This window comes from Telopea speciosissima, unplaced genomic scaffold (genome assembly GCF_018873765.1).
Source record: "Telopea speciosissima isolate NSW1024214 ecotype Mountain lineage unplaced genomic scaffold, Tspe_v1 Tspe_v1.0015, whole genome shotgun sequence".
Taxonomy (NCBI): Eukaryota; Viridiplantae; Streptophyta; class Magnoliopsida; order Proteales; family Proteaceae; genus Telopea; species Telopea speciosissima.
The window spans coordinates 326,497-345,472 of record NW_025317351.1 but is presented as its reverse complement, the minus strand read 5'-3'; the positions used below and the strand labels follow the sequence as shown (position 1 = coordinate 345,472).

The 18,976-nt window shown below is 37.7% G+C and overlaps 2 long non-coding RNA genes across 3 annotated transcripts; both read left to right on the top strand.

Moving 5' to 3' along the window:
- Positions 1-3,545: 3,545 nt before the first annotated feature.
- LOC122647240 lies at positions 3,546-18,738 on the top strand. 2 transcript variants are annotated; one of them, XR_006330830.1, is made up of 2 exons: positions 3,546-3,582; positions 18,669-18,738. It is a non-coding gene; the product is annotated as an uncharacterized LOC122647240 (long non-coding RNA). The 2 variants fall into 2 exon arrangements; XR_006330831.1 differs by lacking the exon at positions 3,546-3,582 and adding an exon at positions 18,414-18,439.
- Positions 9,580-10,957, top strand: LOC122647239. The gene is made up of 4 exons (XR_006330829.1): positions 9,580-9,593; positions 10,191-10,256; positions 10,709-10,760; positions 10,907-10,957. It is a non-coding gene; the product is annotated as an uncharacterized LOC122647239 (long non-coding RNA).
- Positions 18,739-18,976: the final 238 nt, after the last annotated feature.

The window sequence follows — 18,976 nt, the reverse complement described above, 5'->3', positions numbered from 1 at the left end:
CAAGGATTGGTTTTTTTATTAGGGTAAATTACATGGCGACTCCATGAGGTTTGCCCTAAATACAGTACGATCCCCTGTGTTTCTAAAATATACACTATGACCCCCTGAGATTAGGTTACTTGTTACACTCAACCCCAGTCCGTTAGATCATTCCCGTTAGTTGCTGACGTGTTGGTCATTGATGCCTTAAAATGACAAATATACCCTATAGGGCAGTCTGAATTTCACACGATCGTCTCTGCTTCTTTTTTTTGCTTCTCTTGTTCTTCTTCATCTTCTTCCTCCTCCTGCAAACTCACCTGCCCCCACCCTTGGCAACCCCATCTCCTTGCTTTGCTTCACTTCCTTTACCTTGATTGTTACCGGATGAAGAGCAGGCGCAGGAGGAGGAAGTAAAACTGGTGGACAAAAAGGAGTTGCAGCGACAAAGCAGGGCTTTGGCACTTTCAACGTCAAGAGGTTCGGTGCTAAAGGCGATGGACGAAACGACGATAGCAAAGTAATTATGCTTAATTCCCATTCTTTTTTCCTCTATAAATAATTTATTCTTCTTCTTCTTTTTTATCTTGATGAGTTTTAGAGATCTTTAACCCTAAATTTCGTTCTAACTTACGCAGGCCTTCACGGCGGCATGGAAAGCAGCATGTGGATCTTCAGGTTCTGTGAAGCTTTTAATACCAAAAGGGACTTTCTTACTCGGTCCCGTTAAATTCGTTGGTCCCTGCAAGACCATTGATTACATTACCGTTCAGATGCAGGTTATCATCTCGTTTCTTCATTTCTTTACTTTCCTTCTTCTCATACAGATTGAATTTGCCCGTTAATGTGTCTATTAATTCTCTCTGCAGGGTTTCTTGAAGGCAACCACAGATCTGAACAGGTATGGTTCTTCGGATGATTGGACCGAGTTTGGATGGGTGGAAGGATTGACATTGACCGGATGGGTGGAAAAACCCGGTTGCAAGCTCAAAGGGCCAATCACAGTTGTATAATTGTTCTCGTGGGAATGAAGAATCTCCATTCATCTATGAATCATTGGGGAAATTGGTTCAGGAACTATAAGGAAGAAAGCTTAAATCTTTCAGCTCTAAGTGAGAAATAAGGGAGAAATCAGAGAACACCCATTACCTTGTGGCTGGTTGAATCCAAGAACATCATATTGATACCGCCTCCAATCTCCTTTATTGCATTTGATATCGACAGAAGCATCTTTAAGGACTCCAAATCCTGGAATAGTGAGGTCTCTCTTCTCTTCTTCATTGATCAAAACTAACCTTTCTTTTCCTTTAAAGAACTTCAATTTGAAATCAGAGGTTATATCAAACCCCTTCCCTAAGCTGCTCAGTGCTCTCTCCACAATCTCAACACGACCATCGCTCATCTCTGAATCTCTGATTTGAATAACTAAATGAAGTATATAGTTTGTCGTGCTTGAGATAGCATGTTCAACTGAAGCCACTTTGGACCTGCTGATAACCCCATGTTCTCTCTTTTTTCTTGTAATTTGTAGATGCACAACATGAGCAGTATGTTATGGGTTTTTAGTGATGGCCTGTGATTGCGGTTAGAGAAATGTGTTTTGGCATTCATGGATGCTTTGCATAGCGATGTATTGTAATCCAGCGATTGACAGAATATTTCTTTTATATGTTATCATCTATTTTTCTTATAAATTTGTTATTTATTGTGAGTTTGTGAGTTTGTGAGATTGAAAAAGGTTTCACTGGTGAACCATATCTAGAGACTTCTAGGACTTTATGTATAGTTGGTTGAATGTGAGCACATCTTCATGAAGATATTGATAGAACACAAAATCCATCAATAAAGCAATAGTACTTTTTAGTAACTAGCTAAAGAACATAGGTAAAGACCTCTTAGGGAGTTGCCTAGTTTGGGAGTTTTATCGATCTAAAAAAATGAGTGCAACCCTAGATTGAGGAATCAAATACAACAGTTAACACGCAGACAACCCAACACTTTAATATGAATAACAATTAAAGTGGATGAAACTTAAATCTGATTCTAAATTAACATCTGAACCATTAAACAATCCGACACTATCACATCGAGCAAATTAAACTTGATGAAACTTAAATTTGATTGCAAATGAACATTCTATGCTAATTTTATTGGGAATTGCATACTTATGCTAAACTTCTAAAAAGTTGCTTGGTATAGCAACTTATTTACATAAAAAAAGCTGGGTATTATAGTACAGTGATTTTGTAGATCAAAAGTAAACTCAATGTTTCTAGATCAACTGCCCTTTAAGAAAACCTCTTTGACCTGACTTAGTCTGTTGGACCTATGGAAAAGCCATGTGTACTGACTTAAAGAAAAAATGATCAGGAATTTTACTTGTGTTCTTGCAAATGGTAACATTTACCGGGCTGATTATGAAGGCCTTTATTGTATCAACTGTGAGGAGTATAAGGTGGTACCCGTCTTTGATTTTAGGAAATCTTTGTTGCTTTATCAACTCTTTTACTAATATGTGCCATGTATGAAGTGTAAAAACTCCTTGGTAGACACATGCAGAGGCACTGCCAGCTGTGCCCAAGCACATGTAGAGATGAGATTCACCATTCAACCAACCAGCAATTCTTTCAAAGAACAAAAAATTTGACCCGATAGAATGTGTAATGTTGATCACACGATTATTTTTGTAGATATGACAGACACAAATGTCTGTCATAGAATTGATTTCTTTTGAGTACATATTGTGCCGTATAGGTTTATGGCTATCATTAAGAATATAATGGATGGGGAGGCTATAATCATATTTTTCGGTGGAGGATCGTTCCCTGGTGGAAGCCAATCAATTATTGGCCCTTTCCCCTGCATTTGTACCATATGTATTGATATGCTTTTATGTATAGGCTGTCCTCATTGTCTAACTGTTAACTATTATTTCTATTTGCATATACTGTTATTTATATTCTTTTATTTCATTCCTAGACCTCAGGGAGATTGAATATTGTGTCCACTGTATGTCTTTTCTATTGGCATTGATTGTGTGATTGAATTGAGTATAAAGAATAACCACTTTCGGCATTTGCTGGAATATGACATTACTACCTTTTAAAGACTTAATTCTTCTAAATAGTCCCTAGGATAATTTGATGAAGAGTCATGTTTACATTTTCTAAACACAAAATTTCCTATATTTTGCTCTGGTTAAAAATGTAGGATGAGAAGGAATTACTTGAAAACAACTGTTGCCCCATGCACCTAAAGTCTTGCATACGGAAGGAGGACAACTTCTTCTTTGCCTTACCGAAGTATCAAAAAATCCTTGGAAGAGATTCTAAGTCAAAATCCAAACTCCGTGCAGCCTTCTTTTCATTTGAATGAGGTGAGGATGATAAACTTCCCCCTTTGTTTTGACTGAATTGTTCACTTTTCCCTCTCTCTGTGTCTTCAATGAATGTTAACATAAAATATAGATAACGGTTTTCAGCTATTGATTGGGTCAACATTTTTCCCCATTCCTTTATTGACTAGATTATTCTTTCACGTAATGGAAATTTGGCACATGACCGCATTTCTGGTGCTGGGGGTTTAGGGGATGGGACTCCAAAGGTTTGTAGATTACCAATTAACAATTAGATATTTTTTAAATTTTTTGCATACGTGGGTAAGCATGATTTCCATGAATCAACCCCAAGCTTGTCTACCATGGTTCTTTTGATTCCTTATGTGACCTTGGATGGTTTATTTTTAAAATTTTTGAGCCTGGAAAATAACTGCTATTACTCTAAGATGTTAATTTTCACTGCTTTATAGTCACAATTTCACCAATTTGTGCAGAGTGAGAGATCAGCATGTATGTTCTGTAATGATATTTTAGGAGAGAGACCTGCTGGAGTTCGTGAAACTGTAGATGTCATTCTATTTCCTCTCCCCTCTAATTGCATTAAGCTCTTGCAGTCTCACATCAAAGTGTTGGTTTTATTCTTTGTTTGCTGAACATTTAATGTAGATAATAGAATGCTGAACTAGTTTTCTAAAAAATCGTGTATAATAGAAAACTGATTTGAATAACCAAATGAAGTATATGCTTTGTCCTGCCTGTGATAGCGTGTTCAACTGAGGCCACTTTGGACCTGCTGATAATCCCATGTTCTCTCCGTTTTCATATAATTTGTACATGTACCACATGAGCAATATGTTATGAGTTTTTAGTGATGGCTTGCGATTGCAGTTAGTGAAATGTGTTTTGGCATTCATGGATGCCTGCCATAGCGAGGTATTGTAATCCAGCGATTGACAGAATATATATATATATATATATATATATATATATATATAATGTTATCCTCTATTTTTCTTGTAAGTTCGTTATTTATTGTGACTTTGTGAGATTGAAAAAGGTTTCACTGGTGAACCATATCTAGAGACTTCTATGACTTTATCTATAGTTGGTTGAATGTGATCACATCTCCATGAAGATATTGATACAACATAAAATCCATCAATAAAGCAATAGTATTTTTTAATAGCTAGCGAAAGAAAATAGGAAAAGACCTCTTAGGGAGTTGCCTAGTTTGGGAATTTTATCATGTTAAAAAAATTGAGTGCAACTCTGGATTTAGGAGTCAAATACAACAGTTAACACTTAGACAACCCAACACTTTAATATGAATAACAAATTAAAGTGGATGAAACTTAAATCTGATTCCATATTAACATCTGAACCATTAAACAACCCGACAGTATCACATCGAGCAAATTAAACTTGATGAAACTTAAATTTGATTGCAAATGAACATACTATGCTTGTTTTAAAGGGAATTGCATAGTTATGCTGAACTTCTAATAAAGTTGCTTGGTATTGCATCTTATTTAAATAAAACAAGCTGGGTATTATAGTACGGTGATTTTGTAGATCAAAAGTAAACTCAATGTATCTATTTCAGCTGCCCTATAAGAAAACCTCTTTGACATGACATAGTCTGTAGGGCCTATGGAAAAGCCATGTGTACTGATTATGAAGGCAGGCCTTTATTGTATCAACTGTGAGGAGTATAAGGTGGTACCCGTCTTTGATTTTAGGAAATCTTTGTTGCTTTATCAACTCTTTTACCAATATGTGCCATGTATGAAGTGTAAAAACTCCTAGGTGGACACATGTAGAGGCTCTGCTAGCTGTGCCCAAGCACATGAAGTGATGAGATTCACCATTCAACCAACCAGCAATTCTTTCAAAGAACAAAAAATTTGACCTGATAGAATGTGTAATGTTGATCACACAATTATTTCTGTAGATATGACAGACACAAATGTCTGTCATAGAATTGATTTCTTTTGAGTACATATTGTGCCGTATAGGTTTATGGCCATCATTAAGAATATAATGGATGGGGAGGCTATAATCGTATTTTCGGTGGAGGATCGTTCCCTGGTGGAAGCCAATCAATTATTGGCCCTTTTCCCTGCATTTGTACCATATGTATTGATATGCTTTTATGTATAGGCTGTCCTCATTGTCTAACTGTTAACTATTATTTCTATTTGCATATACTGTTATTTATGTTCTTTTATTTCATTCCTAGACCTCAGGGAGGTTGAATATTGTGTCCACTGTATGTCTTTTCTATTGGCATTGATTGTGTGATTGAATTGAGTATAAAGAATAACCACTTTCGGCATTTGTTGGAATATGACTTTACAACCTTTTAAAGACTTAATTCTTCTAAATATTCCCTTAGATAATTTGATGAAGAGTCATGTTTACATTTTCTAAATACAAAATTTCCTGTATTTTGCTCATGTTAAAAATGCAGGATGAGAAGGATTTATTTGAAAACAACTGTTGCCCCATGCACCTAAAGCATAGCATACGAAAGGAGGACAACTTCTTCTTTGCCTGAAGAAATCAAAAATCCTTGGAAGAGATTCTAAGTCAAAATCCAAACTCCGTCCAGCCTTATTTTTGTTTGAATGAGGTGAGGATGATATACTTCCCCCTTTGTTTTGACTGAATTGTTCACTTTTCCTTCTCTCTATGTCTTCAATGAATGCTAACATGAAATATAGATAGCGGTTTTCAGTAGTTGATTAGGTTAACATTTCCCCCCATTCCTTTATTGATTAGATTATTCTTCTTTTTTTTGGTTGGGGGGGGGGGGGGAGGGGGTGTTGGGGGCACACCATTGTTTTTGAAGGAATGATAAATATCACAGGAATCTTAGAGAGAGAATTAAGAATATTATTTTACAAGCTGACCTCACAAGACATACTTTTTTGCTCCAGCGTACTATTTTAAAGCATACTAGGTGATTGTTTTGTTTTAAGAATGTTGTGTGGAGCAGGAAAAATAAGATTGAATCAATTTCTTTTGAGGCCAAAATAAATGTTTCTTCAGAGCATAAAACCTCCATGGGATAGAAGGTTACAGAAAAATATGGAAGGTGGATAAGTTTAGGTTTTCATTTGTTTATTTTTTATCATTATTGTATTTGGTGGCAGAAAATGTGATTTTAGTATGTCAGTCTCAATGTTCTTGTTTGGCTTTGGATTTTGGGTTTTAAATATTAGTCCAGTTCTTAGTCTCAGTTTTTCATAATAATTTATAGAAGAGAGGGAGAGAGAGAAGGAGAAGGATAAGGAGAAGGATCGGGACAGGGACAGGGAGAAGGTCTGGGACAGGGAGAGAGATAGGTACAGGAATAGGGGAGGGGAGAGGGAAAGGGAGAGGGAAAGAGTTCGGGATAAAGATAGAGGTAGAGAGACTGAGAGTGGTTGGGTGGGCAGACATCTATATGATGGTCATAATGATGCATATGGTGGTCGAGATAGGTCGAAAGATTCCAGGCATTTGAAAGATGAACCGGGTTACCACTATAGGAAAGGAAAAAAAGATCCAGTAAAGGTGCCCAGCATTCATTGATGATGATCTGGAAAGGCGTGAAAAGAAACCACTGAGGTATACAATTTCATTTAATCATTGGATGTATCCTAGCTTACTTCAAATTTATCTTATTTGCTGCTCTCTGGTTTTAGAGATGAAGAGGTAGAAGAAGATTATGAAGATCAACTAGCGGAACAAGAAGAGGAGGATGTTGACAGAATTAAGGAGGAGAGCAGGAAAAGAAGGTAAGCCATACTAGAAAAATATAAACTACAGCAACAACAGTCACAAAAGCAGGTTGTACCTCATGTTCAAGCCTCGACTAAAGGTGTCGTCCACTTCCAAGCTATTTGTGTTATCTATATTTTGATTTTTCGGAGTTTTGTTCATAGTTTATGACTGCTTTCTTTGTGGCCTTTATTCATTGTTCATACTAAACCTTAAATGCTTTGGATCAGAGAATGGTTCTCTCAATGTCGACAAAGCTGCAGAACAGATACTTCCTCCAAAAGCGGTTAATTCTACATCTGTTGCTTTTTAGGGTAGGAATGATAGTCCTGAGGCTGATGTCCCGGAGCCTACATTTTTTGTATAGAAATCCCCTACACATAATAGAACATTGGCACGTGAGAGCACTTCTGGTGCTGGGGGTTTAGGGGATGGGACTCCAATGGTTTGTAGATGACCAATTAACAGTTAGATATTTTTTAAATTTCTTGCATACGTGGGTAAGCATGATTTGCATGAATCAACCCCACGTTTGTCTACCATGGTTCTTTTGATTCCTCATGTGACCTTGGATGGTTTATTTTTAAAATTTTTGAGCCTGGATATAATAACTGCGATTACTCTAAGATGTTAATTTCCACTGCTTCATAGTCACAATTTCACCAATTTGTGCAGAGTGAGAGATCAGCATGTATGTTCTGTAATGATATTTTCAGAGAGAGACCTGCTGGAGTTCGTGAAACTGTAGATGTCGTTCTATTTCCTCTCCCCTCTAATTGCATTAAGCTCTTGCAGTCTCACATTGTAAATGTTGGTTTTTTTCTTTGTTTGTTGAACATTTAATGTAGATAATAGAAAGCTGAACTTGGTTTCTGGAAAATCGTGTATAATAGAAAACTGATTTGAATAACCAAATGAAGTATATGGTTTGTCCTGCCTGAGATAGCATGTTCAACTGAGGCCACTTTGGACCTGCTGATAATCCGATGTTCTCTCCCTTTTCTTGTAATTTGTACATGGACCACATGAGCTGTATGTTATGGGTTTTTAGTGATGGCCGGCTATTGCGGTTAGTGAAATGTGTTTTGGCATTCATGGATGCTTTCCATAGCGATGTATTGTAATCCAGCGATTGACAGAATATTTCTTTTATACGTTATCCTCTATTTTTCTTATAAATTTGTTATTTATTTTAACTTTGTGGGATTGAAAAAGGTTTCACTGGTGAACCATATCTAGAGACTTCTAGGACTTTGTCTATAGTTGGTTTAATGTGATCACATCTTCACGAAGATATTGATATAACACAGAATCCATCAATAAGCAATAGTATTTTTTAGTAACTAGCTAAAGAACATAGGTAAAGACCTCTTAGGGAGTTGCCTAGTTTGGGAGTTTTATCGTTCTAAAAAAATGAGTGCAACCCTAGATTGAGGAATCAAATACAACAGTTAACACGCAGACAACCCAACACTTTAATATGAATACCAAATTAATGTGGATGAAACTTAAATTTGATTCCAAATTAACATCTGAAGCATGAAACAACCCGACACTATCGCATCGAGCAAATTAAACTTGATGAAACTTAAATTTGATTGCAAATGAGCATACTATGCTAATTTTAAAGGGAATTGCGTACTTATGCTAAACTTCTAAAAAGTTGCTTGGTATTGCAACTTATTTAAATAAAAAAAAGCTGGGTATTATAGTACGGTGATTTTGTAGATCAAAAGTAAACTCAATGTATCTAGTTCTGTTGCCCTATAAGAAAACCTCTTTGACCTGACGTAGTCTGTTGGACCCATGGAAAAGCCATGTGTACTGCCTTAAAGAAAAAATGATCTGGAATGTCCGGAAATTGACCACTCTACCCTTTGTTTCCCTCGTGACTCTTGTAAAATTTCATCTTCTGATCCTTACAAGGGTGTGGGTTGGTGAAGCTGCAATGATTTACTGAACAGAAAATAGAATATCTAGGACTGAGATGTCTATGGAATTGCTATTCCTTTGTTGTTTTATCTTTTTTATTTTAATTTTTTAGGGTTATTCTGCTTTGCTCTTGTTGGGTCTGTATAAAATTTCTTGCTATTTATCCCTGGGTGGGTTGTCATTTTTTTGGTTTTTTCTATGAAATGCATAATAATGTGGTAGTGGAGTTATTTTACTCCCACTTGTATTATACTTCATATATCTGTTTTCTTCAGATTCCCTGCAACCCTCACGAGGGGTGTTTAACCCTTTATTTTTTGCAGCTTTGTTTCCAGGGTCATCAATATCTTTAGCTCATTATTTTAGGTTATTGAATGAAAATACTATATTATGATTCTTGTTTTTATTGCCTGTGCTGACTTCAACATCTCTTGCTTTTTCTACAGGGTGGATTTACCAGTCAGCATTTTTACTAGGATTTGAATTTTCATGCTACTGAAGAAGATCCTGTTACAAAGAAGGTGAGAAGTTACTTGTCAATGAAATCTCTAGTGATTATGTTTCAGTGACTGTTTCTATTGTTTTTCCTACTACTGCAACCACCCTCTTCCCCCCCCCCCCCCAAAAAAAAAAGAAAAAAAAGGGGAAGTATCATTGCCCTCATTTTAATTTAGCCTTGTAAACTATGTCTGCAGACTGTGAAGAGGCTGGTTCGCAATATTAAGCAAAAAGACATTGGTTCCTTAATTACAAGCTCCCCTGGTGAGGATCCGAAGATGTTGTCGAATTTGTAAGATCTTCTAGAAAAAGTATTTGTCTTAGATCCAGAGAAAAGAATGACAATATCTTGTAATCATTCTTAATGATGGGCTTTGAGAAGATTTATTACATTTATCCCCCCCTTGAAATTTTTGTTTGAAGTTTGAAAACAGTGTGCTGCAACCTTTTGCAGGCTTTAGTGCATTAGAAAATTCACACCAATACTAGTTACTAAATTAAACTCAATGAGGTTGTGAAAAGTGTTCCTATGGCTTTTGGAAAAGATAGACTCGACAGAATCTTTTCCTTTCAGATAGCTTCCATCTTACATTGGATATTGCATTTTTTTTGTTGTCTACATTTTTTTCATTTATCCAAATCACTTGGGTCCTGGAGTCTCATTCTATTTTTCATTCAGGGTTTCATCCAGGGCTATGACGCAACCAATCAGTGCTTTACATGCTTAGAAGGCAACCAAAAGAAGGTACCCTGGTTTGTTTTTTAGGCAGCTTATTGTGAAACCCTTGAAACTACTTTGCATGATCTTAACCATAAAATTGGGCTCCTGGACTGTCTTCAGATTTGGAGGAATTAACCAGAAGAATTTTACAACCTGAAGTTGAATGGTCCATTTCTTCCTTGCCTATCAGAGCTCTCATGCCTGTTTGCCTGTACATGTTCCTGCATTGTGTCCTTGTGCGTGTATGTGTAGAAATAGAGGTTCAATTTCTGTAATATTGAATATTTTAATTTTTATTGGTACACCCTCCTACAAGTAACAAAAAAAAAGAAGAAAAAAATAGATTCTTAAGGTGAATAATCATAGTTTATATTCAGGTAGTGGCTAAATTATGATTAGAAACCTTTGTTCTGTTTGCCCTCATTATTTTTTGTGAAACTGCATTACATCTGATCTATGGTTTGGTGGTTCTGGAGGCTTTTGCACTGGCGATGAGAGGTTGCAGTGTTGCAGTTAATGTTCAAATTGGTTAGTAGTTGCATCCGATTTTAATTTTCTTTTCTTTAACATGATCCATGAGTTTTAACTTTTTCATGTTTTTCCGGATAGGAAACATAGGTTTAGTGTTGTCTGTTCATTCTGTGGTGTTTAACAATGCTTTTTGGTTTTTCTAGGACATAGGTGCTAAGTTCATGGAATTCCAATAAGTTCCTCATCTCTAATCCTATTACTCCATTTTGTCATGGTTCTGGTTGTTTCAGGTATTTCGTTTCATGCATATTTATAAGGAGATCATGTTAATGTTGTTACTTGTATGGTTGATCATACATTCATACTCAGGAAACCTTGGAGATTTGCACATTTAGTTGGATGCATTCCTCATCTTGCCTCTAGCCTGCATTGCTCTTTTCAATGACAGCCTAGAGTGGTCACTGAGATGGCTGATGAGTTGACCATGCAAGGTGTTTTACTTTTGAGATTCTATTATGGGAATACCATTCCATTATGAGGTGTGGGCTTTTATTGGGGGTGGGGGTGTAATTCTTTGTTGTTGTATATTATCTGTGCTCTTGCCCCCTTGGAGGCCTGTTATACCATATTATCTTTCTTTTTATAAAATTTATGTTAATTAAAAAAAATATATTGTTAGTGTTTCCAATTAAAGTTTTCCATATGTTTCAGATATTCTCTTTTCCCTTCAAATCATATCCGTCATAGATATCTTCTGAACTTTTGACTCGTGAAGAGGTTTGATTTATCTGTTGCTTGATATACTTTCAGAGCTTGTGTGGGTATCCCTTATTCGTGTACACCATACTTTTGCAACATCAGGTTCTGATGGTGCTTTAAATTTTTGGGACAAGGACAGTAAACAGAGACTTAAGGTTTGGTTACCTTCTTTCTGTTTTATTCTTATCTAACCCCAATGGTTGTTGTTGGTTTCATTGAATGGCAATTATTTTTATATGATATTTCACTACTAATCACCAGCCTGTTTGTGGAGGATAAGCAAATTCCTAATGAGAAGATGATGTAGAGAAGATTCACCAAAATCTGTGGAATATGAGTTGGAACCTAAGAAAAATGCTCACTTTGGATAATTCTCCTGGTGCATGGTCGGAAACCCAACCCTAAATTGGGATTAGGGCAGAATTTGCAAAGGCTCTAATAGGACAGAATAGGCTAATTAGGAAACAAGAAACACTGACTACAGGAACTGGGTAGGCCACAGAAACAGCATATATGATTAGAAGATTAAAACAGAAATGAAGGAAATCGAAAGCTCATTAACAGAATGGGGGATATTTTGTTACTCAAAACTACAGAGCTGTTGAGCCTGAAACTTGGGTTGAGTAACCCTTGAGATCAAACTTATCAGTGGTTAAAACAGGACAGATATCTCTGGCTAATAATAGCAGGGTGTTATCAGGGCTGATATGGGAACTAACAGAAACAGAGCAGGGGTGTGGAAAGTGGCAACAGCAGGCGTTCAAGTAGTGTTAGAAGATCAGAATCAATAGAGAATGAGAGGGGCTTAATTATGATTAGAAACCTTTGTTCTGTTTGCCCTCATTATTTTTTGTGAAACGGCATTACATAAGATCTATGGTTTGGTGGTTCTGGAGGCTTTTGTACTGGCGATGAGAGGTTGCAGTGTTGCAGTTAATGTTCAAGTTGGTTAGTAGTTTTAACTTTTTCATGTTTTTCCTGATAGGAAAAATAGGTTTAGTGTTGTCTCTTCATTCTGTGGTGTATAACAATGCTTTTTGGTTTTCTAGGACATAGGTGCTCCATCAGGCAAAACCTCGATAAAAGTCCTAGTCCAATACAACGAGGCCCACTATTATCTGTTGGCATTTTCATTGGTAATTTTTGTTCAATTTCAATGCCTCGCTTCACTTTGTTCTATTGGGTTCATTTTATTTTCCTTATTTTATTTTTGTTTTAATAGCTATGCTTAGGTTATTCTCTGTATCCCTTCTTTCTTATATTTAAAATAGAAAGATAGTCATTGAAGAGAAAGGAATTTTTTCAATAATGATTAATAACTCTCGTCTCTCTCTTTTTCCGCTCTAAACAGTTGTGTGTGTGTACAGGAGGGCATAATAACCCAGAAGTGACGTTTGGGCTTTTCTTAGCCCTTAAAGTGTCACTAATCCGTGCTGTGATGTACCTGGTGGCACAATGCTTGGGTGCAATGTGTGGTGTAGGGCTAGTAAAGGCCTTCCAAAAGTCTTACTATGTGCAGTATAGTGGTGGGGTGAACAAGATCGCCGATGGCTACAGCAAAGGTGTGGGTTTGGCAGCAGAATTTATTGATACTTTCATCGTTGTCTACACTGTTTTCTCTGCCACTGATCCCAAGAGAAGTGCCAGAGACTCCCTTGTCCCTGTAAGTTCACCTTGGTGGGTGGGACAACCAGGTTTTTTTATCGCCGCCACAATTGAATTTCTTCCTTCTTCCTCTTTTCTCTTCTTTATTTTTTAGTCATTCCCTCGCAGTGCACATTCTAATTTGCACTATTTTGAAGTGAAGCATTTAATCTATATGCATTTCTTTTTATGTATGAAACTTGATAGGGTTTTAAGAACCGATTTGAGTTTAAAATCCTTAGTTGGCCTGGCAAGATGTATGTAAAATTGCATGTGGTGATTATTCAGCTTACGCACATGAGTCGTTTGACTGCTGGCACGTATCTCTGATGCCACCTCCTCTATATAAATATTTTCCATTGACCGTTTTTTGTTTGCACATGTGACCAATATAAGGCGGTCCGTATAACAATGATTAACATCTATTTAGCTGATATAAGGAAAAAGCTTAATTCTATTCATGTGGAAAGCTAGGTTGATTCTAATAATGTTTTAGGCTGGAGGTCATGGGTAAGAGATTCCTTGACAATATTTGACATTTTAGAGAAACCACGGGGTAGACGGCTGCATCAACTGCATCATTCTTGGGTTTCCCAACTTCCACTAATGATTCGGTGGACTCCCTAGGCAAGGATTGGTTTTTTTATTAGGGTAAATTACATGGCGACCCCCTGAGGTTTGCCCTAAATACAGTACGATCCCCTGTGTTTCTAAAATATACACTATGACCCCCTGAGATTAGGTGACTTGTTACACTCAACCCCAGTCCGTTAGATCATTCCCGTTAGTTGTTGACGTGTTGGTCATTGATGCCTTAAAATGACAAATATACCCCATAGGGCGGCCTGAAGTTCACACGATCATCTCTGCTTCTTTTTCTTCTTCTCTTGTTCTTCTTCCTTTTCTCCCTTCTCCCGCAAACTCACCTGCCCCCACCCTTTGCAACCCTATCTTCTTGCTTTGCTTCACTTCCTTTACCTGGATTGTTACCGGATGAAGAGTGGGCGCAGGTGGAGGAAGAAAAACTGGTGGACAAAAAGGAGTTGCAGCGACGAAGCAGGGCTTTGGCACTTTCAACGTCAAGAGCTTCCGCGCCAAAGGTGATGGACGAAACGACAATAGCAAAGTAATTATGCTTAATTCCCATTCTTTTTTCCTATATAAATAATTTATTCTTCTTTTTCTTTTTTGTCTTGATAAGTTTTAGAGATCTTTAACCCTAAATTTCGTTCTAACTTACGCAGGCCTTCACGGCGGCATGAAAAGCAGCATGTGGATCTTCAGGTTCTGTGAAGCTTTTCATACCAAAAGGGACTTTCTTACTCGGTCCCGTTAAATTCGTTGGTCCCTGCAAGACCATTGATTCCATTATCGTTCAGATGCAGGTTATCATCTCGTTTCTTCATTTCTTTGCTTTCCTTTCTTCTCATACAGATTGAATTTGTCCATTAATGTGTCTATTAGTTCTCTCTGCAGGGTTTCTTGAAGGCAACCACAGATCTGAACAGGTATGGTTCTTCGGATGATTGGATCGAGTTTGGATGGGTGGAAGGATTGATATTGACCGGATGGGTGGAAAAACCTGGTTGCAAGCTCAAAGGGCCAATCACATTTACATAATGGTTCTCATGCGAATGAAGAATCTCCATTCATCTATGAATCATTGGGGAAATTGATTCAGGAACTATAAGGAAGAAAGCTTAAATCTTTCAGCTCTAAGTGAGAAATAAGGGAGAAATCAGGGAAGACCCATTACCTGGTGGCTGGTTGAATCCAAGAACATCATATTGGCACCGGCTCCAGTGGCCTTTATCCCATTTGATATCGACAGGAACATCTTTAAGGACTCCAAATCCTGGAATAGTGAGGTCTCTCTTCTCTTCTTCATTGATCAAAACTAACCTTTCTTTTCCTTTACAGAACTTCAATTTGAAATCAGAGGTTATATCAAACCCCTTCCCTAAGCAGCTCAGTGCTCTCTCCACAATCCCAACAGGACCATCACTCATCTCTGAGTCTCTGAGTCTCCTCACTCTTATGAATCTGATGAGAATAACAAAGATGCAGAGAAAGAGATAAGGGAAGAGGAACAAATGTGAAGGGAAAAGGGAAGGTGGGTATCTGTAAATTGTAGGATGGAATGTTCCATTTCATTGTTTCTGTTCTTGATTAGCCACAATTGTAGGAAGGAAAGGCGCTGCGTCTTGGCCCTTCTCTTTTCTGGCCTATTGGATCCTCATTAGACGGTCGCCGGAGTTTGCGAAGCACTCACTGGTGCTGGTATAGGACGGCGTCAGACCTTGAGGCCTCCACTGTGGATCCCAAAACCTCCCTGTGGCTGTTAAGGTCTCCAAGAAGGGGATTGGGAGCAGTTTTAATTAAAGGGCAAAATTGGCATTTAAATTTTATTCTTAACACCGTCCACTTAAAGGTGCTGAGTGTATATTTTTAAAACACAAGGGGTCGTACTGTATTCAGGGCAAACCTCAGGGGATCGCCGCGTAATTTACCCTTTTTATTATGATCCGAGTTTTCATCGTTATTCCTATCAGAAAAATTTCTGTTATCAGCCTGTTTCTCTTCTTTAATAAACTCACTAGTACTTTAAAGCAACAGTCGATCACTGGTTTACTCAGTATTCTTTTTCTTATTAAAAGAATTGTATGCCATATGTTTGCCTATTCTATTAGGTCTCAATAGCATCTCCATGTGAAATGTTATTTTCCAATGCTCTCTATAAGCTCTGAAGCATGATGGAACTGTTCCATTCTTCCTTTCTGATATTAATTCTGTGTTATAGTTCTCTTTATGTATGTCTCATTTGACTGCAAGTTAAGTGCAAATTGTTCTATATTTTCCCAATTGACAGATTGAAACAGCTGCGTCTGAAAGGGAGCAGTTATTGCTTGTGAAAATCTCAGAGCTTGAAGCCAGGTAGATAATATTGTTAATCAAATAACTAGGTTGAACCTTCATATGTGCACATTATCTCTTTCTGTTGGACTTCGTGTTTGCTTGGCCAAATGGACCAAGAATCTGAATTACAAACAAGACATCCAAGTGATTCTGACATCCTGTCACAAAAGAAAAAGGAATCTCTCTTTCCTCTTATATATTTACTTTCCTTTTCCTTTGATGTAGGATGATTAATCTAACTGATGAGGTTGCTGAGGCAAGGTTGAAACATCTGCAGGTAAGTGCCTGAGGAAGGTTCCTTCTGACCTATTCTGAATTGAAAGATACCGCATGATTTTGTGATAGAAACACTGACTTTCCCAGATAAAGTGTATTTTAAGTTGAAAAAATTTGATTGAATACCCATTTTGCTATTCTGATTCAGTCATAAACTTATAACTTGAGAGGGAGGGAGGGGGAAACATTGACATCCCCACCTAAAGTATATTGCTGGACTTAATACCCATTGTGCTGTATTGGTTCATCAGTCATAAACAACATGAGAGAGAGAGATGGGTGATGGTGTTTTCAATTGGAATTTGAACTGGGCAGGTGCAGAGGAGGAACTTTGGGAGTATTATTTGATGGCTGTATTCCGTTCAAGCTGAAGGTGAACTTTTATGGATTTAAGACCTGCACTGCTTTTCGGAGCTCAATGTTAGGAGATGAATAAAAAAACATAGGGGAGGAAGCAGACGTGGATGAAGAAGAAGCAGTTGAGGAGGGGGAGGAGGAAGAAGCCTAGTCCTCAAATTCTGTACCGCTAAAACCCTGACCGGAAAAAATCCTTAGAGTCATGAGACGAACTCTGTTAAGATGCGCTCCCCTCTATACTCACCGCAGTCTGCTCTCCCCTCCGAATTGTAGAAGACCAAACCCTTTTTCTGCTTCCATCATCAAAGTCACTTCAACTCCTTCTTCGAAGCTGAGGAGCTGGTTCTTCTCATCCATCAACGATAGCTCTCCTCCTGTTCCCGAGACCAGGTTAACCCAACCACAGAAGAAGAAAGCAGTTCTGATCAATTTCTAAAACATCTGAACCGAACTTAGAAGAAATTGATTAATGAAAACAGGCCTGTCCTATGCTTCTTCTTCTACCCCCAATCCCTCCCTTACTATAGCAGCCATCACAGTGGATTCTTTTATATTTAAATGGTTTGAATTTTATAATCTCTGTTCTTTTCTATGGCGCAGAGTTCAAGTTCTTGTTTTAGTCCCAAGGGAAATTACCTCGTCGCTACTTCTTGGGACAACCGGGTTTTTTGATCGCCGCCTCAATTGAATTTCTTCCTTCTTCCACTTTTCTCTTCCTTATTTTTTAGTCATTCTAATTTGTGCTATTTTGAAGTGAAGATCGTAATCTTCTCTGTTCTTATTTCCTTCTTCCTCTTTAGCTTTGGGATTTGGGTATTAATTCTTAGTCCTATTCTAAGTCTGAGTTTTTCGTAATTTTTTTTGGAAGAGAGGGAGAGAGAGAAGGAGAAGGATCGGGACAGGGACAGGAAGAGAGATAGGTACAGGAATAGGGAGGGTGAGGGGGATAGGGAAAGGGAGAGGGAAAGAGTTCGGGATAAAGATAGGGGTAGGGAGATTGAGAGTGGTTGGGTGGGCAGAAATCTATATGATGGTCATAATGGCGCATATGGTGGTCGAGATAGGTCGAAAGATTGCTGCCATTTGAAAGATGAACCGTATTACCACTACAGGAAAAGAAAAAAAGATCCAGTAAAGGTACCCAGCATCATGGATGATGATCTGGAAAGGCGTGAAAAGAAACCACTGAGGTATACAATGTCATTTAATCATTGGATGTATCCTAGCTTACTTCAAATTTATCTTATATGCTGCTCTCTGCTTTTAGAGATGAAGAGGTAGAAGAAGATTGTGAAGATAGGGCTTCATTACAACTAGCGGAGCTTGAAGGGGAGGATGTTGACAGAATTAAGGAGGAGAGCAGGAAAAGAAGGCAAGACATACTAGAAAAATATAAACAACAGCAACAGCAGTCACAAAAGCAGGTTGTACCTCATGGTCAAGCCTCAACTAAAGGTGTCGTCCACTTCCAAGCTAATTGTGTTTTCTATATTTTGATGTTTCGGAGTTTTATTTATAGTTTATGACTGCTTTCTTTGTGGCATTTATTCATTGTTCATACTAAACCATAAATGCTTTGGATCAGAGAATGGTTCTCTCAATGTCGACAAGGCAGCAGAACAGAAACTTCCTCCATAAGTGGTTAATTCTACATCTGTCGTTTCTGAGGGTAGGAATGATAGTCCCGAGCCTTCATTTTCTGTATGGAAACCACCTTCACGTAATGGAACTTTGGCACATGAGAGCACTTTTGGTGCTGGGGTTTAGGGGATGGGACTCCAAAGGTTTGTAGATGACCAATTAACAATTAGATCTTTTTTAAATTTCTTGCATACGTGGGTAAGCATGATTTGCATGAATCAACCCCACGCTTGTCAACCATGGTTCTTTTGATGCCTTATGTGACCTTGGATGGTTTATTTTTAATTTTTTGAGCTTGGATATAATAACTGCGATTACTTTAAGATGTTAATTTCCACTGCTTCATAGTCACAATTTCACCAATTTGTGCAGAGTGAGAGATCAGCAGATATGTTCTGTGATGATATTTTCGGAGAGAGACCTGCTGGAGTTCGTAAAACTGTAGATGTCGTTCTATTTCCTCTCCCCTCTAATTGCATTAAGCTCTTGCATTCTCACGTTCAAAGTGTTGGCTTTCTTCTTTATTTGCTGAACATTTAATGTAGATAATAGAAAGCTGAACTAGGTTTCTGGAAAATCGTGTATAATAGAAAACTGATTTGAATAACTAAATGAAGTATGTGGTTTGTCCTGCCTGAGATAGCATGTTCAACTGAAGCCACTTTGGACCTGCTGATAAT